Genomic DNA, 20430 nt, shown 5'->3' with positions numbered 1-20430 from the left:
ATTATGAGAATTCCAGAGTGAGTCTTTGTAAAGTTAATAAACAGTACCCTGTGCACTGGAATCTCTTTACAAATATTTAGTAAAAATATTATAAATAAATGAATATGCATAGCTTGGCTGTCCATTAGTAGCCTGTCAGAGTCATGGTAAGTTAGGGATCTCCAAGTACTCAAGCCTTTTTTCCGGGCATCTGCCTGTCCCATGAGCTGCTCTCTAGACCAGAGTTCTCACTTGTCACAGTCTCAGCATCTGCCAATGGATCTCATCTGGCTGCATCTTAAGACAGACCATCCTACATATAAAACAAAATCTTTAGTCCAGAGATGCAGCTCAGGGGTAAAGTGCTTGCCCGGCATACTTGGGCTCCTGAGTTCAGTCCCTAGTACTACAAAGAAAAAAAAAATCAAAACAAAACTTTCACATCTAAAATAACTTCCTTTAAAACACAAGTGTTGTGCTCGATTCAGCAGCACATATACTAAAATTGGAACGATACAGAGAAGATTAACATGGCCCCTGCGCAAGGATGACACGCAAATTTGTGAAGCGTTCCATATTTTTAAAAGAAGGAAGGAAAAATCCTACATCACATGGAAAATGAACAATATGTTACTGAATGATCAATGGGTTACAGAAGACATAAAGGAGGAAATCAAAAAATTCTTAGAGATAAATGAAAATACAGACACAACATATCGGAATCTATGGGACACAATGACAGCAGTTTTAAGAGGGAAATTCATCGCCTGGAGGTCATTCCTCAAAAAAAGGAAAAACCAACAAATAAATGAGCTCACACTTCATCTCAAAGCCCTAGAAAAGGAAGAGCAAAACAACAGCAAATGTAGCAGAAGGCAAGAAATAATTAAAATCAGAGCAGAAATCAACGAAATTGAAACAAAAGAAACTATTGAAAAAATTAACAAAACTAAAAGTTGGTTCTTTGAAAAAATAAATAAGATCGACAGACCCTTAGCCATGCTAACGAAGAGAAGAAGAGAGAGAACTCAAATTACTAACATACGGGATGAAAGAGGCAATATCACAACAGACGCTACAGAAATACAGAAGACAATTAGAAATTATTTTGAAAACCTATATTCCAATAAAATAGAAGATAGTGAAGACATCGATAAATTCTTTAAGTCATATGATTTGCCCAGACTGAGTCAGGAGGATACTCACAACTTAAACAGACCAATATCAATAGATGAAATAGAAGAAGCAATCAAAAGACTTCCAACCAAGAAAAGCCCAGGACCGGATGGGTATACAGCGGAGTTTTACAAAACCTTTAAAGAAGAATTAATGCCAATACTTTTCAAGTTATTTCAGGAAATAGAAAAAGAGGGAGCTCTGCCAAATTCATTCTATGAGGCCAACATCACCCTGATTCCGAAACCAGACAAAGACACCTCAAAGAAAGAAAACTACAGACCAATATCTCTGATGAACCTAGATGCAAAAATCCTCAATAAAATTCTGGCGAATCGAATACAAAGGCACATCAAAAAAATTGTGCACCATGATCAAGTAGGATTCATCCCTGGGATGCAAGGATGGTTCAATATATGGAAATCAATAAATGTTATTCACCACATCAATAGACGTAAAGATAAGAACCATATGATCATCTCGATAAACGCAGAAAAAGCATTCGACAAAGTACAGCATCCCTTTATGTTCAAAACAGTAGAAAAACTAGGGATAACAGGAACTTTCCTCGACATTGTAAAAGCTATCTATGCCAAGCCTCAGGCTAGCATCATTTTCAATGGAGAAAAATGGAAGGCATTCCCCCTAAAATCTGGAACAAGACAGGGATGCCCTCTATCACCACTTCTATTCAATATAGTTCTAGAAACACTGGCCAGACCAATTAGACAGATGAAAGAAATTAAAGGCATAAAAATAGAAAAAGAAGAACTTAAATTATCACTATTTGTGGGTGACATGATTCTATACCTAGAAGACCCAAAAGGGTCTACAAAAAAACTACTAGAACTAATAAATGAATTCAGCAAAGTGGCAGGATATAAAATCAACACGCATAAATCAAAGGCATTTCTGTATATCAGCGACAAAACTTCTGAAACTGAAATGAGGAAAAACACTCCATTCACAATATCCTCCAAAAAAATAAAATACTTGGGAATCAACCTAACAAAAGAGGTGAAAGATTTATACAATGAAAACTACAAAACCCTAAAAAGAGAAGTAGAAGAAGATCTTAGAAGATGGAAAAATATATACTGTTCATGGATAGGCAGAACTAACATCATCAAAATGGCAATATTACCAAAAGTTCTCTATAGGTTTAATGCAATCCCAATCAAAACCCCAATGGCATTTCTTGTAGAAATTGATAAAGCAATCATGAAATTCATATGGAAAAATAAAAGACCCAGAATAGCAAAAGCAATTCTAAGCAGGAAGCGTGAATCAGGCGGTATAGCGATACCAGATTTCAAACTATATTACAGAGCAATAGTAACAAAAACAGCGTGGTACTGGTACCAAAACAGGCCGGTGGACCAAGAGTACAGAATAGAGGACACAGAGACTAATCCACAAAGCTACAACTATCTTATATTTGATAAAGGGGCTAAAATCATGCAATGGAGGAAGGATAGCATCTTCAACAAATGGTGTTGGGAAAACTGGAAATCCATATGCAACAAAATGAAACTGAATCCCCTCCTCTAGCCATGCACAAAAGTTAACTCAAAGTGGATCAAGGAGCTAGATATCAAATCAGAGATTCTGCATCTGATAGAAGAAAAAGTTGGCTCCGATCTACATATTGTGGGGTCGGGCTCCAAATTCCTTAATAGGACACCCATAGCACAAGAGTTAATAACAAGAATCAAGAAATGGGACTTACTCAAACTAAAAAGTTTTTCTCAGCAAGAGAAACAATAAGAGAGGTAAATAGGGAGCCTACATCATGGGAACAAATTTTTACTCCTCACACTTCAGATAGAGCCCTAATATCCAGAGTATACAAAGAACTCAAAAAATTAAACAATAAGATAACAAATAACCCAATCAACAAATGGGCCAAGGACCTGAACAGACCCTTCTCAGAGGAGGACACACAATCAATCAACAAGTACATGGAAAAAATGCTCACCATCTCTAGCAGTCAGAGAAATGCAAATCAAAACCACCCTAAGATACCATCTCACTCCAGTAAGATTGGCAGCCATTATGGAGTCAAACAACAAGTGCTGGCGAGGATGTGGGGAAAAGACGTACTCTTGCACATTGCTGTTGGGACTGCAAATTGGTGCGGCCAATTTAGAAAGCAGTATGGAGATTCCTGGGAAAGCTGGGAATGGAACCACCATTTGACTCAGCTATTCCCTTCTCGGACTATTCCCTGAAGACCTTAAAAGAGCGTACTACAGGGATACTGCCACATCGATGTTCATAGCAGCACAATTCACAATTGCTAGACTGTGGAACCAACCCAGATGCCCTTCAATAGATGAATGGATAAAAATATGTGGCATTTATACACCATGGAATATTATTCAGCACTAAAAAATGACAAAATCATGGAATTTGCAGGGTAATGGATGGCACTAGAGCAGATTATGCTTAGTGAAGCTAGCCAATCCCTAAAAAACAAATACTAAATGTCTTCTTTGATATAATGAGAACAACTAAGAAGAGAGCAGGGAGGAAGAGCAGGAAGAAAAGATCAACATTAAATAGATACGTTAGGTGGGAGGGAAAGGGAGAGAAAAGGGAAATTGCATGGTAATGGAGGGAGACCCTCATTGTTATACAAAATTACACATAAGAGGTTGTGAGGGGAACGGGAAAATAAACAAGGGAGAGAAATGAATTATAGTAGATGGTGTAGAGAGAGAAGATGGGAGGGGAGGGGAGGGGGATAGTAGAGGATAGGAAAGGTAGCAGAATACAACAGTTACTAATAGGGCATTATGTAAAAATGTGGATGTGTAACTGATGTGATTCTGCAATCTGTATTTGGGGTAAAATTGGGAGTTCATAACCATCTTGAATCTAATGTATGAAATATGATATGTCAAGAGCTTTGTAATGTTTTGAACCACCAATAAAAAAATAAAAAATAAAATAAAACACAAGTGTTTTTCCAGGCATCCTTCCACTTGCAAGCATAAATATCACAGATGGGCAAAAGACTGTCAAGAAAAGCACACCATCAAGGTGATTTGACAGGGCTTGTCTGCTGACAGCCCATGATCCTTGGCTATAGTCTGCTCAAGAGACACAGGTAATTATACATTTGAAGGAATCACATTATGTTGTCTGAAGCTTCAAATCACTTCTAATTGGATTAGTTGCAAATCTTTCTTTTCCATGTTTAAACTACTACCTGGAGTGCAGATGTATTTAATTTCCTATGAACTGTTAATTAGAATAATGTTCTTCAGTTAGAAGAAAAGAGAAATTATCTTACGTAAGCACTGGAGGCCTATGAAATCTCAGGAACTATTATGCCCTAGAGATAGGATCCAGTATTATCGAAGAAATATCTTAATATCAGTAAGTCTCACATACATTATTCACCATGTTTGGTGTTCATAGGGAAATGCCATTAACTAAATAACTTTAAAAATGGGCGGTCATCATCAAGCATTTGAGAAGATCCTAGAATTGCTGTATTTGCCAATGGATGACTTAAGTACCAATCCATTCACCTGCAGAAACTGACTAGATGTCTCTTACTGGAAGTCAATACAGAACAACACAGAAACCATCAGCAGTCTAGTGGAAAGCAGGATGTGCTCCTCAAAGGTGGACAGGAGAAGCTTCCGGGGTGGCTGTGAAGAGTAGCACATCTGTGACTTAGTACCAGAAAGTTAGTAGGCATTCAGTGTTAGTGCCCCCTCCTCATGCCAGTGAGTTTGCTAGTGCTGACAGTCTGTGTGATCTGTGCTCAACTCCAGGGCCACTAGAGAACCGCTCCAGGTTCAGTCTTTCAAGTTTAAGAGCATAAACAGTGTGAGAAGATGTCTCACCAAGGAGCCCTCCTGTCTGGTGCTTGATGTGATTTTGATTGTGGAGATTACAGTAGCCACTCTCTCTGTCAGCCTCTCCAGAAGACTGAGCCCTCCTTTAATGTCCCCAATTCGCTTTAACTCATCACAGCTCTGCCTCCCCATCAATTTATCTGATCCTTTGTGAATCTTTCCATGTTTCCTTTCATTTGTTCTCTAACTCCAGTGTGCAAGCTTTATGTATGGCCTTTCCACCTTGGGTAGGTGTTACCAAGTGCAGTGAGCGGGTGCCTGTACTACTTCTGTGCCTCTGTGATCAAAACCTTCCAGGGGATCTCCCCTGGCCCCTGGTCTAGCCACATGTATAAACCCAGCTCACTTGCAGATCTTTTGGGATGTGCTTACCTGTGTGGTGGTTCAGAAAACCCTGGCTCTAAGCACATGAATGGCGTTTAGTAAGCACTTCCCAGCCCGATACCATGTTAAATTGTGTTGGCTGTGTTATTCACTCACCTTGTCCTACAGCCATATAAGGCCCTGGGGAGGCAGGTGGCATTGTGGGGAAGATGTCGGCTTTTAAAAAAATTGACATATACATTTAGAAACATGCATGGGTCAAGTTTCGCAAATTGAAACCTAATCAGGAAACTGAAACATTGGCACCCTAGAAGCCCCATCGTCCCTTCCATTTATCACTCCCCTCCCTGGCTTCTAAAGCATGGGTCAGTTTTGCCTGTTTATTTTTTGTTGTTGTTGTTATTGTTGTTGTTTGTTTGTTTGTTTTACTTCAGTAAATGGACCCAGGCCCTATGTACTCTGAGTCTGGCTTCTTTTACTCATTGTGATTTGTGAGATGCATCTGCATGTACTTGGATTTTAAGCCTTGTTTGTTGGCTCAGTAACCTTTACAAGTTGCCACAGAATCAGAAGTAAGTGTTATGATTGATTCATATCAATATTCGTATTGATTCAGGAATTTTCAGAGGTAAAATGATTGAATTGTGAGAGTTGTATACTAATTAGTTCATCCTAGTTTGAATCGACTGACTGCGGGGTAACTGTAAGAGGTGGGGCATGGCTGGAGAGGGTGGGTCACCGTTATCTTAGAAGGGTACATGTTTCTTGTGGCCCTTTCGCATTTCTCTCTGTTTCTGGATAGCCATGAACCAACCCAGCAGGGCTCCTCTACCATGCCTTTCCATCATGATGTTCTCCCTCACCTTGGACCAGCAATGGAATCAGCCCACTATGGACTGAACTTTTGAAACCATGGGCCAAAATAAACTTTCCTCCTCTAAGTTTTTTTTTTTTTTTTTTTTTTTTGGTCAGGTATTTTAGTCAAAGTGATAAAAAACTGACTAATACAGAAATAATGGCTGATTTCTAGGTTCAAGTGTGAAAATGGAATCGGATCACATCAGGAGACCTGGAGTCCATTGCCTGTTTCTAGCAGTGGCCCTTCTGTCTCTTGCTCACGCCTGCCCCTTTTGCACCCCAGTCCTTGGCCCTGATAGTGTAGCTACATGGAGGTCCTGTGGCTTCTTCAAGATCTTCTCACATGGAGGTAGGTGTCTGCAAAGTGGGCAAGGGGCACCCTGGCTCCTGTCAGACTTTAGTCCTGTGGTTAATTGGTTTCATAAAGGACTCTGGATTTTTTTTAAAAAAGTCATAAATGTGGAGAGAGTATTTACAGTCACATAACTGGTGAAGAATTCATATCCAGAATGTAAAAAGAACTTTAAAACTCAAAAATAAGAAAACACATATCCAATTTTAAAAATGGGCCAATAATTTGAAAAAAAAATTGCCAAAGAAGCTATGTAGATAACAAATAAGCTCATGAAAAGATGCTTGATGTCCTAGGTTATTAGGGAAACAAACGCCAGCTAAAATTGCCAGCTAAAATCATGTGAGACACCAAAAGGCTAAAATTAAAAAGACCGACTATATCAGATGCTGGTGAAGATGTGGAAAAATTGGAATTCTTACTCTGCTGATAGGAATATAGACTGGTACAACCACTTTGAAAAACAGTTTGGTAATTTCTTAAAAATATGTACCTACCATTTGACCTTACTCTTCTCCTAGATAGTTAACCAAGAGAAATGAAAGCACATTTCCACAGAAAGGCTTATAAATAAACATTCATAGCAGCTCTACTCATAATGGCTCCAAGCTGGAAACAACCCAAATATTCACCAAGAGAGGACTGACTTAATAGTTGCAGTATATCCATATGATGGAATATGACTGAGCAACAAAAAGAAATGGACTCTTAGTATGTACAACAACATGGATTGAATCTCAAAATAATTTTGTTGAGTGAAAGAAACCAGACAAAAAGTATATACCATATGATTCCATTTATAGAAAATGCTAGAAAATGCAAAGTAATCTATAGAGACAAATTTGTGTTGACAAGTCGAGAAGGGAGAAGGCTGGGCAGAAGGGATAGCAAAGGTCCTAAGGAAACTGTCAAGAGGCCATTGTTTCATTTGGTAACAAAAATTCAGATACTTCTTTAAAAAAATACTGACTTATTTTTCCTGTCCATTTGAGCTATTCATGATCACATGCTTTCTGTCTTGATTGTGGTTTTGTAGGCATATTACATATATAAACACTTATGAGATTGTTCATTTTTACATGGGTAGGTTATATCTCTTAAAACTTGATAAAGTTGTTACATAAGTTTTCAGAGGAAAAATGAAGACTCTAAAGCAATCAGGTCTGAGTGGTGCATTAAGTGTTCTTAATGATCCAAGAGGCCATTGTTTCATTTGGTAACAAAAATTCAGATACTTTTTACAAAAATTACTGACTTGTTTTTCATGTCCATTTGAGCTATATCGCAATCACAGCTTGGATGCTCAGGGACTCCCTTGCACAAAATTATCTCCAGGAAGGCAACTACTTAATGTATCCATTAATTTTAAGCACCATCAAGTTCCCCTTGGTGTTTAACATCCATTAATCTCCTTCCCTCCCCTTTGCCTGCAGAGGCCTCTCCCGGTCTTCCTCTAACTCCGACACAACCTTCTCTTTTATGTGCCGTGGTCCAAAGCAATATATGTACACATAATTTTCTGAAAGTTGTTATTTTTTAAACAAACTTTCTTTGTCAAACTTCAAATTTAGTTCAGACTGATCTCAGAAGATCTGTCTGATTCAGAATTTACATGAGCACACAGACATACTTTATAAAAAGAATTCACCAGAAATGCCCCAAACCAAAGATTCTTTATTTCAGCATCCCAGAGGGAGATTTTTTGCATCCATTCTAGCCTCATGGCAGTAAGTCCACAGAATCCAAGTCCAAGTGGTGACCTTGCATATGATGTAGAAACTTTTGGTGTCCCATAAGGAAGTGAATTTGGTATGTAGTCAGAAAAATTAAATTTTAAATGGAATCCTGAAAATAAGGTTTGAGTCAGAAAAATACTTTGCAAAACAAAGAACAGATTTTGTGACCTGGAGTATTAAGTCCTGGTTCAAAAAATGGCAAAACCATAGAGAATAGAATCTTATAGGTATAGGTATGGTAGAAAACCTTAGGTAGAATCACTCAATGCTGAAAATTGTCTGGCATGGGGTCAGGAGAGAGGCTAGCCCAGGGGAAACAGCAAGGATTTCAGATTCCTATGACTTGAGTTCAGATTCTATCTCTACTACTCACTTAGCTGTGGGACCCCAGGTTATGTTGGCTAATTCCTATTTTCTTACTCCATCAAACAGGTGTAATACCACTTACCTCTTAAGATTTTTTTTGAGGTAGGAAGCAGTATTCCGCAGAGTGTTTAGTGGTGGGGCCTCAGTAAATATCGGCTTTATTATTATAAAATATAACTGAGCCATACTTAAAGCAATCATCCCCAATTGGAATCCCCCAAACGTGGCTCATCATAACCTGGGAATATTTATCACAGATTCTAGGGCTCTGCTTCTGACCTAGTGAACGTGCATGTCCAAGGGATGGGACCTGGGAGTCTGTTAAACAAGATCCTCGAGGGTCTGGGCACTCTTTAGAAACATGGATAATATAAAATTTCATATTTTCTAACTCTGGTTTTCAAATTTGAGGACCCATAGGAATCATCTGCAGATCTGGTTAAACTATATACATGCCAGCATCCCCATCCACTAGAGATTTTTGGTTTAGATCCAGGATGAGGTCTAAGAAATTAAATGTTAGATAAGTCCCTCTGAGAGATACTGAGGCAAAGGTTGCTTAGCCTGCACTTTGGGAAAACACTGCCCAACATTGTCCTACCCCATTTAAACAAAAAGAGAACCCAAGAAATGGTATTGTAATCTGGGGGAAAATTGATCTATATAGCTTTGCTTCTGCTACCAATTCATGAAATAGATGAATTAGAGGAAATCACTTGGTCTTTGTGCCAAGTAATTTTCTTTCTCATGATGAACTAAAATTGGTCCCTTCTTTGCCAAGTTCTTTGGCTTGGGGTTAACAAGTAACTCACTAGGCTATTGTACATTGGATGCATCTATTCAGGGTTTGCAGTAAGGTGCTTGTGTTGGCCTCTTTATCAGCTCTGATCATTCAATCTAATTTAGTGTTTCATAGGCACCCTGCAGGTAAAAACTGGGTTCGATTAACTTGAGTGTGATGCTGGTTGCTTCCGAGGCATTCCTGGTAAGATGAGAGTTTGAGGAAATCAGAAGAAAAGGGGTGGGAGCTCTCCAGGCATGAGGCACTCAGTTCATCATGAGGCTTTGTAGTGCTGGTCTTCAGGGTTCAGGGTTCAGGGTTCACCTAACATGCTGCGATGATGCAGCAAGCAGAGCCTTAGAGTCAGGCAACACAACATTGTGTGGATTTCATTGCACGGCATTTGATGTCTCAAAGATAAGAACTCAAACATACGAGCAGCGAAGAGACAGGTCAGGAAAGATATGTCAGTATGTCTGAACTGCAAATTGTTGAGATCTGGAAGAGAAGCAGAGAAGAGCCAGGAGTTAATCCTATGAACTTCAACCACTAACTGAGAAATCATCTCACTGGGGCACATGTGCAGTCATCCACCCACATGAAGTTAAGAGCCATAACAAAACAAGATTTAGGATATAAGTAAACTAAAACTGTGTCACCAATTTGGAGAAACATCCTCCAAAGCAACTGACATCTTCCATATGTGTATTAGCATGTGACAGCAATAGCTGGATTTTTTCCATCTCTTTTGGAAATTGATTCAGCCTATTCTTAGAAACAACCCAGGCATTTGGTCTCATTTTTCATAATGTTCCAATTCAAATCCCTATAATTCTTGAAACTCGTCTAAACTAAAAATTCAGGGAACTTGTTTCTGCAGCTGTTTCTTTTTACATATGGGGTATGTAACAAAAACAAAAACTTGAAATTTACCTCTGATGAGTAGCATCATTTACAGAGTAAAGGTGAAGAATGAAACTGTGGTTTATTCTAAGATCGCCACTTCTCATTTACTGGGAGGATTCTGGCAAGTGACTTCCACCTCTAGTTTCTTCCCTCGTGATCCACAGCCAGGCACAGGGTACAGCTCTTCTAACAGATAGAGATTCGATTTTCTTTTCCTAACTGGGCAATTCCTTAATAAGGGCAGGTTTCATCCTACAAGGAGATCTCTGTTTTTAAAGGTTGAGGAAAGAAAAATATTTTTTTTGGATCCATAACAGTAAAATAAGGGAATGAGGAAAGAGCTCAGAGAGAAAATGAGAGTAGGAGAATATGATGCTGAGAGAGAGACAAAAAGAGCCAGATTAGCACAGGAAGTTTATTGCATCAAGTTTCTGCACTTGACAAGCTGCCTGGGTGGGTAGAGAATGATAGAAGGCAAGCAACACTGATGACAAAGACATTGTGGAATAACTTGGCAGCCGGAGATACCTGCTGAAGAGAACAGATGGGGAAGTGAAAAGTGTCTTCAGAATTATGGATCTGAGACTTTTAGGGAAAATTGCCCCGTATGAAATGAAATGTAGAATGTGGGAAGGAGAGTCACTTTGGAGGGGAAGATAATGCATCCATCTTCACAAATAAGAACCCAATCGAAGTTATCTGTAACTGGCTTTGGAGTGTGGATGAATAGGGCTCTAGCAGAATCATTGAGGTTGGCCTGGCTTGCGGCTGGCTGGGATCGAGTGTGAAGAACTGGAGAATGATACTGTCACTATTAAATCAGTCCAAACAGAAGGGAGATTTATAGTATGGGTAGGAGAGAATCAAAATATTGTTTTGGGTAGAGATCAAATGCTGGGGTGGTACGGGGAGATGGATTAGTGGAGCAAGGATCTATGAATTTCAGTGTCCACCGTTTTTGTCCATTTTTTTTTTTTTTTGCCTGATTAAGTGTTGACATTATTTTGCAAAAGGGGAAGCCATCATCCTGGGGATGAAAAATGATTTTCTGCTGTTAACTCTTGTTACCATAGCAACGGATTTCATCAGCCAAGAGGGAGGATTTTACTACAGAGACGGCCTACACGGGGCTGTTGTAATTTCAAAGGAAAATATTTACAGCTCTGTCAGCAGAGCAGCTCCAACTGTGATTGTAATAGCATGACAGATTAAACACTATTTCAAGGATTTCTAAAGAATTTACCCATTATCGACTCCCAGTAACCACACTGTTTCTGACCGGGTACCAACAGCAAGCTCTTGGAGGAGGTATAGCCTGATGACTGGGATCCATTTTTTTTTTTTTTCCTTAAAGCTTTGATGATGGTGGAATTCATGAGTCCTGTTTGGGATTTAAATCAATCCAAAAGACTAAAATTATTGTGTGAGAGAGACACTGGGCCCTATAGAGAGTTTTTCTTTTACCCCATGCAGAACTCAAAGGATCTCCTTATTCTTCTAATAAGAGGTGCAGTGGGGGAGCTGGTTTCTGACCCAGAGCTCAGCACCTTTTGCCATCTCCCCGTGTGGACAACATTTCCTTCCTGTCTTTCATTGTAGCAATGGATGAGTCTCCCCCTCTCCTCCACTCCTTCCTTCCAGCCCTTCTTCCCTCCATATTCCATTCTAAGAACTGTAGGGTGTGATGCAGCCTTAGCTGGGGCTCCTACATCCACCTTTTGGTTTGTTTGGTACCCGGGATTGAACTCAGGGACACTCAACCACTGAGCCACATCCCCAGCCCTTTTTTGTATTTTATTTAGAGACAGGGTCTCATTGAGTTGCTCAGTGCCTTGTTTTTTGCTGAGGCTGGCTTTGAACTCATGATCCTCCTGCTTCAGCCTCCTGAGCTGCTGGGGTTACAGGCATGTGCCACTGAGCCCAGTTCCACATCCACCTTTTAAAACCCTCTGTCAAGATAGACAGCCAGAGGTCAACACACTGGAGATGGTGCTTCCTTTGCGCTCTGCAAACAAAATCTTTATTTAAATCACTAGGATCTTCCCTCCTTAGATGATAGAGGATAATTATAAATAAATTTCCTTCTCTGTTTACTTTCTTTGTTAAAAGAATGAGTTATTTTAGGTCTCTGAGTGCCTTGGCTTGAAAACCAGATTTCCTTAGCTTTCCAAGTGGAGTATCTCTCCAGATGGCTGCAATACAAAACCTGAATGTATTGTTTTACACCAACAGTAAATAAAAAGTGTCAGTAAGAGTCTGAGTCTTTTAGATTCAAATTCTTTTTCTCTTCTCTTCTCCTGTAGGATTGACTCTGACCTTAGCTAGGAGTGGATCTGAGATGGAAGTGACTCTAATTATTCTGCTATAGCATTGTTTCATTTATGTCTTCCTCCATTCCCTGGTGGTGTTTTCTCATTTTGAAAGATGATCTAGTTAATTAAATCAATCCTCACTGGTGAAACATTTGTGGGAAGAGTGATTTGGAAGGGGGAGGTGTTGAGGACTCATGTCTCTCAAACTTTTCATTTATTATCATTTTTTGTACACTTAATATAAGATTTACTCTTTTAGAAAACTTTTAAGTATACCATGCAGTATTTTTAAGTATAGATACTGTGCCACACAGTGGATTCCTAGGATTAGTTCATCTTATGTAACTAAAATATCTCCCTTCTAATAATTCCCATTTCTTCCCTCCATTTCCAGTCTCTATCAGGAACCACCATTCTACTCTCTGATTTCTATGCATCTATTTTAGATTCATCATGTAAATCCCACCACACTGTACATTCCAGCTGACCCCACCTGTTTTATCTTCAAGATCTGCATGTGTGACTCTTATTTCTTCTACTATCCCATCACCCCTCTCTGAAACCTGCTACTTTGGCTGTGCTGGTTGTGGTAGTACATGTTTTTCTGTGTCTGACTTGTTTCACTCAGCATAATGCTCTCCAGGTTCATCCATGTTGTTGTAAATGGTAAGATTGATTTCCTTCCCTTTTTAGGGCTGCATCGTATTCTCTTTGTGTCACTATAATAAAAATGCTATAGACTGGGTGATTTATAAGCAACAGAGATTGATTTCTCACAGTTCTGGAGGTGGGAAGTTCGTGATCAAGGTATAAGCAGATTTGATGTCTGGCTAAGATTGCTTTCTGCTTCAAAGATAGTGCCTTATGGCTGTGTCCTCCAGAGAGACAAACACCTTGTCCTCACATGGTGGAAGAAACAGAGAGGGAAAAGAGAGGGAGGCAGCTCCCTTGCACCTCTTCCTGAGGGCTCTATCCTGATGAATTAATCAACTCTTAAAGGCCTTGCCTCTTAATACATTGGTGATTTAATACATTGGTGATGTAGTTCCGACATATGAATTTTGGAGGAGACACAAACATTAGAGACACAGCACATGTCTTGGCTGTTGTGAACAATGCCATAGTGAATGAAAATGGGTCTGAAGATGCCTCTTTGAGACCCTGACTTCAATGTGTGACTCTTATTTCTTCCAGTCTCCCATCGCCCCTTGCTTAAACCTGCTAATGCCTCTTTGAGATCCTGCCTTCCTTTGGATATATATCCAGAAGTAGAACTTCTTCTGGGGTCTTATTCAAACACCATTTACACCTATAGATTCTTTTAATTTTAACTATCTGAATTAAATTATTTTTATTAGTTTTAATTAGTCATACATAACAGCAGAATGCACCATAATACATCATACATAAATGGAGTATAATTTCTCATTTTTCTGATTGTATGTGATGTAGAATCCCACTGGTTGTGCAGTCATATACTCGCATAGAGTAATAATTTCTGATTCGTTCCACTATTTTTCTTACCTCCATGCCCCTTCCCCTCCCTTGCTCCCCTCTACCTAATATAAAGCAACTCTTCTTCCATAGCTCCCCTGCCCTTATAGTGAGTTAGCATTTATATATCAAAGAGAACATTCAGCCTTTGGTTTTTTTGGATTGGCTTATTTTGCTTAGCATGATATTCTGCAGCTCCATCCATTTACTAGCAAATGCCATCATTTCATTCTTTTTTAAGGCTGAGTAATTATAGAGTCCTTATTTTTGTTTCCCTTCTAAATGCAGACATGGCACTTGAAATGAACATCCTAAGTCAACAAAGATCAAGACATAATCTCTCTCTTGCTCTTCGCTCCACGGCACTGACAGGATGAGCAAGTATCAGTCTTCACACTGCCAGGAAGCGCCAATGGGACCAGAAATAGCATGATAAACCATATAAGAAAGCCCATCCTGGCACAGCCTGAAGGCTGACCCTTTTGGAGGTGCTTCCCATACAAGGGGAACTATGCTGGAAAAAGTAGGGGTTGAAACCAAACATTTAATGTCTACCATCAGGAAGCGTGTGATCAGCTGATCAACAATGGCAAGAAAATCACAGCTTTTGCACTCAGTGATGTTTTCTTGAACTTTATCAAGGGATTGGTTGAAAAGGTCATGCATACATTCCTGGAGTCTGCTTTAAGGTTGTTAAAGTAGCCACTGTCTATCTTCTGGCCTTACAGGATGGTAAGATGGAAAGACCAAGATCATAAGTTTCACTGATAAAAAAGAGGCAGTCTCTATACTCAAGGAACTTATACTAAGGTAGGGGAGATAAACAAATAAGTAAACAACATGATGTGGTATAATAAAGCAATGACCAAGGCAAGCCCAGAATGTTAAGAGAAAATATTCAAGGGTGACTCACCTGGCCTGGAGAAGTGGGCAAGAGGCAGGAAGTTTTCTCAGGTGAGTTAACACTGGTCTGTAAGGACCAAGATGAGTGTGCCTGCTTAGAGTAGGCTAAGGATGGTCAAGAGTGTTCCAGACTGAGGAAATAGCAATGAGAAGGAAAAACTGATTGGTAGGTAGAACCATGATAAATGAGTGGAACTTATTGAGAATCTATTATGTGCCAGGTACTATGCACTACCAATTTCTGTTATTCATTTTCAAAACTCTCTGGGGCGCACCATCAGTTTTTCTCTGTTTTAGTCAGCTTTTCTGCTGCTGTGACTAAAAGATCTGACCAGAACAATTTTAGGGGAAAAAAAAGTTTATTTGGGGGCTCACAGTTTCAGAGATATCAGTCCATAGACAGCTGGCTTCATTCCTCCAGGCTTGAGGTGAGGCTGAACAGCATGGCAGAAGAGTGTGGCCGGGGGGAAGGGGATCACAAGATGATCAGGAAGCAGAGAAAAAGAGGTCCACTTGCCAGGTACAAATGTAAACCCTAAAACCATACCCCCATTGCTTCACCTCCTTCAGCCCTACCCAGCCTGCCTTCAGTTACTACTCGATTAATCCACCTGGAAATTTACTGATTAGGTTAAGGCTCTCATAACACAATTATTTCTCCTCCAAACCATCTTGCATTGTCTCACAAGTGAGCTTTTGAGGAACACCTCACATCCAAACGACAACTCTCATATTAAGTGAGAAAACAAAGACATAGTGTTGAGGAGTATTTGTTCAAGTTGTAATAGTTATGACTGAAATGGAAGTTTAGTTCAGCTCAGCCTGACTCCGGGGGAGTATTTTTATACTTGTGTTATGTGAATTCAAAGAATTGGAATGAAAGAGGGCTTAGGTATTTCTGGTTGATTCAATCTGCTGATAAATCCCAATTATAAAAAATGAAATTATTGCATAAGGACTCAGTTATTTGAACAAGTCTTTGAATATAAAATATAGACCTGAGACTGAATTTGATGATTGCAAAGTTTTGATGAAACATAAATCAAACTGTGTTTTTCTAATAGTTCCAAAACCACAGCTTCATAAAGAGGTCCTATTTCTATTTATTATTGGAGGTGCAGAGGTCAGTGTTAGTGAGGTCAAGGTAGAAACATCTGTGGGCTTTTCCTTCTTAAGGAAATAAACCAAAATACAAAAATGAATAATGCATTAAGTTTGGAAGATTTAAAAGCACATGTTATCAAAGACTACCCACATAATTATCATCTTCAAGTATGATGTAAAACTAATGGGGCTTCACTTTCAAAGCATACTTTTGCACATTTATATTTCTTGTTGTACAATTGTATTAATACAAAGGCCATTGTGCATCTTTTGAAACTAAATATGTTCTGATATATTAAGGATCTATTCAGTACACTCCTGGGATTGACTTGGAATTCATTCCTGAAGAGGTAAACACAGTAGAGCAGACTAGCAATCATTCAACTTTCTCAAAGTATTTGAAATCTATGAACAGAACAAGTGTATTTGCTCATTTGAGGCCAGGTACTATGCTAGCTATGGGCAACCACATTAATTTCTAAAGATAAAAAGATAATTAACATCTGACATCTGTCAAAATTTAACAAGTTACCATACCTTTATTCTAATAGAACAGGAATATGGTCAGATGGCATGGGAAGGCATAGGTGGGCATGAAAACTTACACCATGTTTAGGGAGGGTTCCAAAAATGCTTCAGCTCTCAAGAGTGAGGAGGAGCTCTCTAGGAAGATAAGTAGAAGTGAGGCCAGCATCAGTAAGGGCAGGAGTCATAAAATAAATACACAGTAAGTTTTCAAAATAAGAAGTTTTGTCTAGCTAAAACTGAGAGTGGATTATGTGGAAGGAAGAAGGTGGAAAGTGCCCACCAATCCCCCTAGGCTGAAAAGCAGGGTGGTGCAGGTTATGAAGGGCCTTGGGCTCTGCTTTAAAGCAACAGGCTCTAGCAAAAGTTAGTGTGGCTGGAAGAGTAGGTCACTGGGGCTGTGCTCTTAGAGGTCATCTTAACCCTGACTCTTTGCTCTCTCTCTGTGATTCCTGGCTGCCGTGGTCTGGGTAGCTTTCCCCTGCTCTGCCCATTTGTCATGATGTTCTGTCTTGCCTTGACCCCAGAGCAATGGACTCAGAGAACCATGGTTTGAGACCTCTGAAACCATGAGCCCAAATAAATTTTTCCTCCTCTAGGTTATTCTTGTCAGGTATTTTAGTCATAGCGAGGCAAAGCTGACTAACACAGTACCCTTTCAAGATCTCATTTGATATTCTTTTCCTGATGCTCCATTTATTCTGGAATTACAATTTATTCAGAACTCCTGCTTTCCTTGGTGTATATGTACCTTGTATAACCTTGCTCATACTTTTATTTTCAATCTTTCCGAATTATTTTGTTTTTGGCGAGTCTTTCACACATAATTTGGAGTTGTGCTTGCTTTTTGACCTAACAACATTTTTTTTAAATAAATAAGTTAAACCCATTTATATTTATTGATTTTAGAGACACATATGGTCTTAAATTCATTATATTTGCTATTTTTATAGTTTTAAAAAAACATTTCCCTCTGCTTTCTTCCCTTTATTTTACATTGTGGATGATTCATCTGCTATTTAGGAAGCTTAGTATTTTTGTTTTGTGGTTATTTCTGTAATTATAGATACATAATCCCTTAGCACTTCATTTCTTTAGTGTCAGAATCTATTTTTCCAACCACAAGCAATAAAAAAAAATCAAGGTTATTTAAATATCCTTCCCCAAACTCCCTGGCCCATACCTCCCAATTATGGGCAACAATACACATTTAAAAAATTTCCCTTGTGCCAATTATATGTGTTTATACCAATATTACTGCATTTTGTAGATTTTGATGATATACTTAACTCAGAAATACTTTAGATGTTGTTACTTTTCCTCCTATTTTTTCCCATCTCTCTTCTTTAATCTATGAGTGAATCACTTGTATTTTGCCAGCAGTATACCATTTACAATTTCTCCATTACTGGGGTCATATAATGTTTAACATTTTGTTTCTATCCCTCTAATCCACGTATTACTTTATTTTCTTTATTTGGTAATTTCAGCTAAATATTGGAATTTCTTTGCCAGTTTCTTTTTCATTTTCTCTTTTCAATTTTTAAAATAAACAAATTTATCTTTCGTTTTAATTACTTTGTTGTGTCTATTCCCTCCAATTTTGCCTAAGTCTATATTTTTTTCCTAATTCTTTGCTGTTTTCCACCAGCCTGTGCTTCATCACTTTCTGTTGCTTTGCCATCTCTTCCCTAAGTTCTTCCACTCCTGTTTCCTGGATTTCCTTTAGAAAGGCAATTATTTCATTGATTTTTTTTTAACTTCATGAATAGCTAACTCTGTTTAACAATGGAGTTCCTTTTTTTTTTTTTTTTGTCAGAACAAGGCTGTATTATTCAGGAAATCCCTGAGACATAGTATTTCATGAAACTCAAGGGGATGAATATCTTCTTTTTAATGGAAAGGTAGTTTTTGACAAATATTAATAAAAGGTTATGCTTTATGGGATTTTTTATTGGTGAGACTTAGATTTTAAATATGTATATGAAAGAGGAAGATAATGTAGGAAATAAGTATGAAACATTCCCTAGTAAATACATAAAGTTTGTGGATTTAGGAAGCCTTAATTATATTAGCACATTCAGTATAGTTATAGGACATCTGAAAACAGGTGAGTCCTGAATTCTAAGGTCATACCAGCCTAAGTTCTTGCATGCATGTTCAGGGAGGGCTGTAGTACCAGATTTTGTGGATAAGATGGCTCAATGTATTCTTTTTTTTGCTGGTGCAGATTAATTATACAGAATGCTGGGTTTCAATGTAGCATATTGACATATGCATATAATATAATTTAATCAATTTTCCTCTCTAATACTTAGAGATAGTCCCCTTACACAGTGAATTCCTGATCTTCTGTTCATAACATATCTTAATATCTTTATGCTTATTTTAGATTTTAGCTATTCTTCTGTAATGTTCAGGGAAATGAAAATGCTACCTGGACACTTATCAGGAAAGAAGTTATCCTTTTGGGGATGCTATGCATTCTTCTGTAAGTATCTCCTAGTTTATGTGGTCAACTCAATAGCTTAAAAACAGATGTGGGAATCTTTAATTAATGATATGCAGGCTGAGATATTTATGGGGATATGTAATGCTATCTCTGATTCACTTTGAAATGCATAAAAATAAGATGGTTTGAAGGGTAAATAGAGAATTGGATCAATTGATAGATTTATGAAAAATCAAATGTAATAAAATGTTAATAGCACAATCTGGATGATATTTACTATAAAATTCTTTCAGCTTTTATATATGCTTGAAAATGTTCATTATAAAATGTTGGGGAAATTGTGGAAGTGAAAGCAATTATATATAGTTGTGGATTTCATTGCATTTCTAATGCTCCTAAATTAAAGGTTTAGTACATTTAATTACATCAAGTAAACATGGAGCATTCACATTCAGTCACAAAAGGTTGATGATTTTTCCCTGCCTTTTTTAAAAATCAAAGCTGCCTAATTGAATTGCTTAGGTTAAAAAAAAAAAAAAGGCAAGGGCGGGGCGGTGTGCGGGCTAGGGTTCTGGCTCCGTGGTAGAGTGTTCGCCTCAAATGTGCAAGACCCTGGGTTCAATCCTCAACACCATATAAAAATAAATAAGTGAAATAAAGGTATTGTGTCCAACTCAACAAAAATAAATAAATATTAAAAAAGGGGAGGGTTATTCTAACTTGAATTTCGAAGATTAAGTTCCTCCAAGGAGACCATCAAGAATAGTGGGAACAATACCAAATGAAGCCTTGACAGTAAACAATCCTCTCATTACTATAGATTGAGCATCCTAATCCAAAAATATGAAATCTAAAATTTTCCAAATCCCAAACTTTTTCCATTGACATGATACTACAAGTGGAAAATTTCACATCTGATCTCTTATAATAGTTCATAGTCAAAACACAGGCACAATAAAAATATTATATAAAATCACTTTGAGCTTATGTATATAAAATGCATATGAAACATAAATAAATTTCATGTTTAGACTTTCAAAATCTGAAGCACTCTGGATCCCATGCCTTTTTGGGTAATGGATACATAATCTGTATTTTGAAATCCAAAAAACTACTTTCCAAGAAATCTTGTGGAATTTCACCAAAAGTGGTCCATGTTTGGTGTGTAAAACTTCTGAAGTGTGCATCCAACACTTGGGTTGCATAAACTCCAACACCCTAAATGTTGGTCTCTTATCACACATAAATCTGGATGATAGAAGTGAACATCAAATGGGATATTTCTAGACT

At 38.2% G+C, this 20430-nt stretch overlaps 1 non-coding gene across 1 annotated transcript; it reads left to right on the top strand.

Moving 5' to 3' along the window:
• Positions 1-454: 454 nt before the first annotated feature.
• Positions 455-561, top strand: LOC113198719 (U6 spliceosomal RNA). The gene has a single exon (XR_003302890.1). It is a non-coding gene; the product is annotated as a U6 spliceosomal RNA (small nuclear RNA).
• Positions 562-20430: the final 19869 nt, after the last annotated feature.

The sequence above is a fragment of the Urocitellus parryii genome, chromosome 8 (assembly GCF_045843805.1).
Source record: "Urocitellus parryii isolate mUroPar1 chromosome 8, mUroPar1.hap1, whole genome shotgun sequence".
Taxonomy (NCBI): domain Eukaryota; kingdom Metazoa; phylum Chordata; class Mammalia; order Rodentia; family Sciuridae; genus Urocitellus; species Urocitellus parryii.
The sequence above is the reverse complement of the archived record's forward strand: the minus strand, read 5'-3'. Positions and strand labels throughout refer to the sequence as shown.